At 42.7% G+C, this 5,600-nt stretch overlaps 1 non-coding gene across 1 annotated transcript; it reads right to left on the bottom strand.

Moving 5' to 3' along the window:
• Positions 1-2,346: 2,346 nt before the first annotated feature.
• On the bottom strand, positions 2,347-2,453 carry LOC141615919 (small nucleolar RNA R71). The gene has a single exon (XR_012530304.1). It is a non-coding gene; the product is annotated as a small nucleolar RNA R71 (small nucleolar RNA).
• Positions 2,454-5,600: the final 3,147 nt, after the last annotated feature.

Consider the following 5,600-nt stretch of genomic DNA (forward strand, 5'->3'; position numbering starts at 1 on the left):
AGCCGGTCAAATGACCGGCAGCCGGCTAGCCGGCTGGGAGTCCCTCCAAAAGCCAAAAGTCAAGTTTAAAGTCAAAGGTGTCCCAGCCGGTCAGGGACCGGCAGCCGGTCGACCGGCCGTGCACACCTGATGACTTCCAAAACGTGTTCAAACTTCCAGAGATCTCCCAGCCGGCCAAAGCACCGGCGGCCGGTTGACCGGCCGGGAGTGCAATCGCGTGTTTTAAAGCCCATTTCAATTTCTGTCCTAATCCATGTGGAACCTATAAATACCCCCTCTTAAACCCTTTGTACACACAACCCTAGATCCAGAATATTTACCCTTTCAAGCTTAAAACTTTGTTAATCTCTTTGTTAATCTTTCCTTAATTAGAGAAGTTCTTCAATCAATTAGTGATTGAATTTGGGTTTGTAAGAAGATTGAAGGGTTTCCTTCTTTATTATTTCTATCCAAATTCCTCTTTCACTATTGTGTTGGTATTAATTCTCTCCTTATTTTCATTTGTTTTCATTTTGTTCTTCCTTCAAGTTTATTTGATTGTTTATGTTAAAATTGTTGTTGTTGTTTGTTTGTTGTTGTTGATTTCATCATTGTTCATCTTTTCATTGTTCCTCTTTGCTTTGATTCTCTTTCATTTGTTCATCCTTGGATAGTTGTCCTCAAAGACTTAATCTTTGAGTGATTTGGTTAAAGATTGTGCCTTTTAGATTAGTTAATCTTGTTATTAGAAATAATCTCTTCTTCTCTTAATTATTGTTGATTTGTTGCATGCTTAGTAGTAAGATTCATCTCCTCACCATGTTTGTGACCAAAGTTTCCATTTTTATTGTTTATTTTGCAATTAGGACCATGATTAGTGAGTAGTCTCCTTCTAGGACTCGGTTTGACCCGATATGGGTAATTTCACTAACTAATTGTCACTTAGGCTAATTTGTGGGGAAAATTGGTGAGGGTAGTCTAGGGGAATTTGCATGTTTAAGGTTTGGGTTTTGGGTAGTGTCGATTTGTGACCCTTGTCCATCAACGGAAGTTGGTTAGGTTGTAAGTTGGGTACCCGATATTTGACCTTGTCGCCGACTAAGGTTGAGACCGGAAGGGAGAACCGAGGGAGGGTGCCTCTAGGCTAGCGTTTGAAATCGACCTCCGGAAGGGGGAGTGGGATGACCCGGAATATGATGAGGGCTTAATGACCTTGACCATTCACTTGACCTCCTTGTGAAAATGCATGTTCTTGGGGTTGTCGGGTTTTGAGTTAGGGATACCGACTTTCGGACCCGGGAGGGGGGTTAGTCGGAGTAGCTAGTGTCCTAGTGCGAGACCGGAAGGGAGGTTCTAGGCGAATTAGAGCCATCTCCCCCTTACCTTTCTACCCCTTTTGATTAGCCGAGACGATTAGTATGTGGAATTACTCATGTTCGTGGTCGGACCGAGTTCTAGTCCTTCTCTTTATTTGATCTATCTCTTATCTTTAGCTTGTTTTTGCCTTATCTTGTTGTTTGTCTTTAAATTTGTTAGTTTAGCGTTAGTTTGTTACTACCCTCTTTGTTATCTTTCGACTTAGCTAAGCTCAAGAATATAGACAATTAGTAATCACCCCTACTCCTTGTGGATCGACCCTCTAGAGTGTACAACGATAAAATCGTGCACTTGCGAGGTTTAACTTGAGACCATCAAGTTTTTGGCGCCGTTCTTGGGAGTACGGCTTGATATTAATCGTTTTTGTTCTAGTTTAGACTAAGTCCTTTGTTACTAATCCTTTCTTTCAAGTGCTTAGGTCTTTTGCATGAGTAGGCGACGAAGACGAGGTCAACCGATTTATCAACTTGACCGCGAAATTGAAGCCACGGCAAGAAGACTTAATTCTCTAAGAAGAAGGGGTTTACTTGATATTCCACCGATTGAAGAAGCTAATCACCAAGAAGCTACCGAAGTGTTTGAAAATCCTTTTGGGGTTTTAGAAGAAGAGCCTAACACCATGGGTGATCCGGTTCCGATAAGAGACACTATGGCTCCTAAGCACATAGTCAATCCAAGCATCCAAAGGCCACGAATTCAAGCTAATAACTTTGAGATTAAAAATGCCTTGCTCAACCTTGTTCAAGACAACCAATTTGGAGGAGGTCCCTTGGAGAACCCAAATGATCATCTAAATGATTTCCTTGAAAATTGTGATATGTACAAATCAAATGGGGTTTCCGATGACGCGGTTCGCCGTAGGTTGTTCCCCGTTCTCTTAGGGGTTCGGCCAAGGATTGGTTGAAGAATTGTGACCCGGATTCCTTCAAGACATGGGATGAGTTGGCTTCGGCATTTTTGAACAAGTATTTCCCACCCTCAAGAACGGCCAAAGTCAAGAGTGAACTACAAAGCTTTACTCAAGAAGAGGATGAGACATTATATGAGGCATGGGAACGGTATAAGAAGCTCCAACGGTTATGCCCTCACCATGGAATCTCCGAGGCCGAGCTAGTGAACAATTTTTACAAAGGGTTGACTCAAGACCTTAGGCTTTCATTGGATGCGGGATCGGGAAAAGGTGCCTTAGACATTTTGGGGCATAAAGCGGCAAAGGAACTAATTGAGGAGATGGCCTCAAGAACTATGGAATGGGGAAGTGATAGGCAAATGAGGAAGGGCAAGAGTAAGGATTCTAATTCGGTTTTGAATGTGGAAGTTAAGGGTATGCTAGATGAACTCACCCAACAAGTTGCTTTGTTAAATTCAAAACCTAAAGGCTCCGATATGAGGCAAGTCTTGTCTTGTGAGTTGTGTGGTGAACAAGGGCATACTCCCATTGGGTGTCCCTTGATTGCACCCCTAGGTGAGGAATGCTATGAGCAAGTAAATGGGATTTGGGAGTCCACAAGTGCAAGACAAGGGTTCAACAATAATAACAACAACCAATTTGTCAATGGAAAAAGAACTCACCCTTTCTTGTCTTATGCTTCACAAAACATTCAAAATCCCACCACTTCCCAACCTCAACAACAACAAAGGTTCAATCAAAACTCTCAATTCCAAAGACAAATTCCACCCGGTTTCCAAGGGAAACAATTCATCACCCAAAACCAACAACCATTTGGGGGTTTCAAGGGGCAAAATTTCAATCAACCACAAAACCAAAATTTCCAACCACAAAACCAAAACTTCCAAACCCCTCAAAAACCATCTTGGGAACAAGCCTTTGAACAATTGGTTATTGCAAATCAAAAATCCGACTCAAAGCTTGATAACCACATTGCCTCACAAAACCGGGTGAATGATGAAATACGGGCATCACAAAAGGCTACGGAAACTCATGTGGCCCAAATTTCTCAACAATTGAGTCAATTGGCTCAAAATCCGGGGAAGTTTCCGGGTAATACGGTTAACCCAAGGGAGATGAATGCGGTGTTTTTGAGGAGTGGTAAGCAATTGGAGGAGGTTGAGAAATCTCCTAAGTGGAAGAGGAAGAGGGTGTCAAGTGAAGTAGTGAAAGAGCACCCGGTTGAAGTTGTGAAAGAAGATGAGATTGTGGTGGAGAAGTCTAAGGAGGTGGAGATGGTTGATCCTCCAAAGCAAGATGAGCCTATTGCAACAAAGGCCAAAGAATGTATTCCACCAACAAGGGAGTATGTAGCACCGGTACCCTTTCCACAAAGGCTTGCAAGGCCTAGGATTGAAAAGAAATATGAGACGTTTGTGGAGATCTTGAAGGGAATGAATGTCACGATTCCTTTCCTTGACATGATTACCGAAATTCCATCTTATGGCAAGTTTCTTAAGGAACTTGTCACTTTGAAGAAGAAGAATGGAGAGGTGCAAACCATCAACCTCTCTAAGGAATGTAGTGCTATACTCACTCACACCAACAAGCTTCCTAACAAGCTAGAAGATCCGGGGAGCTTCTCTATTCCTTGTTCTATCCAAGGGGTGGCTATTAAAAGAGCTTTGTGTGATTTGGGGGCTAGTGTGAGCCTCATGCCACTTTTAATATTCAATAGGCTTGATTTGGGAGATTTGAAACCTACTAGAGTTTCACTTCAACTTGCCGATCGGTCGGTCAAATTTCCCATAGGTGTGATTGAAGATGTACCCTTGGTTGTTGGGAAGCTTGTCATACCTTGTGATTTCTTTGTTATGGATATGCCCGAGGATTACAATGTGCCTATTATTTTGGGGCGACCTTGTCTTGCTACCGGTGGAGCTATGATCGATGTAAAGAGTGGCAAGTTGTCTCTACAAGTGGGTGAAGATAGAGTGGAATTTGAACTCCACAAGTCCATGGAAGCTCCATCTTTAGGTGACACTTGTTGCATTGTTGACATCCTTGAGAATCCAATGGAGGAGCATGACCCAAAAGCTTCCTCTATGGATCCCTTGGAGACTTGTCTTGTAAGTGGGTATGAGGTCGATGACAAAGATGTTGAGACTCTTGCATATGTATGGATGTTGGATTCGGCTCCTATTTATGAACAAGCTCCCAAATTTGAAGTGTTGGAAGTCGGTAAGAAGGAGGAGAGTTCCACGCCTCCTCCTACGGTTGAACTTAAACCTCTTCCCTCTTCTTTGAAGTATGAATTTCTAGGAGATAATTCCACTTTTCCCGTCATCATCAATAGTGCACTTGATGACACCCAAACCTCAAAACTCATTTCTTTGCTCAAAAGGTTCAAGGGTGTCCTTGGGTACACTATTGGTGACCTCAAGGGGATTAGTCCCTCTTTGTGTACTCATAAAATTCTTCTTGAAAATGAGGACGCATCCTCAATTGAGCCACAAAGAAGGCTTAACCCCATCATGAAAGAGGTTGTAAGGAAAGAAGTCCTTAAGCTACTTGACGCGGGCATTATCTATCCTATTTCGGATAGTAGGTGGGTAAGCCCGGTTCATGTAGTTCCTAAAAAAGGAGGCATGACGGTAGTGCAAAATGACAAGAATGAATTGATTCCTACAAGGACGGTAACCGGGTGGAGAATGTGCGTGGACTATAGGAAGTTGAACAAATCCACCCGGAAGGATCACTTTCCCTTACCGTTCATGGATCAAATGCTAGAAAGATTAGCTCAACACAACTATTTTTGCTTCTTGGACGGTTATTCGGGATTTTTCCAAATCCCCATCCATCCAAGCGACCAAGAAAAGACCACCTTTACTTGTCCATTTGGCACCTATGCATATAGGAGGATGCCATTTGGGCTATGTAATGCTCCATCTACCTTTCAAAGAGCTATGATGTCAATTTTCTCCGATTTCATTGAACAAGAGATGGAGGTTTTCATGGATGATTTCTCGGTTATTGGGAAAAGTTTTGAAAGTTGTTTAATGAATTTGGAGAAAGTTTTGAGCAAGTGTCAAGAGTCTAACCTTGTGCTCAATTGGGAGAAGTGCCATTTCATGGTACAAGAAGGTGTTGTGTTGGGACACATAGTGTCCAACCGAGGAATTGAAGTTGATAAGGCTAAGATAGAGGTCATAGCTAGTCTCCCACCTCCCACCAATGTTAAGGGGGTGAGAAGTTTCCTTGGTCATGCGGGCTTTTATCGCCGCTTCATCAAGGACTTCTCTAAGATCGCGAGACCCTTGAACGAGTTGTTAGCCAAAGATACCCCTTTCTTGTT

Source organism: Silene latifolia, chromosome 11, assembly GCF_048544455.1.
Source record: "Silene latifolia isolate original U9 population chromosome 11, ASM4854445v1, whole genome shotgun sequence".
Classification (NCBI taxonomy): domain Eukaryota; kingdom Viridiplantae; phylum Streptophyta; class Magnoliopsida; order Caryophyllales; family Caryophyllaceae; genus Silene; species Silene latifolia.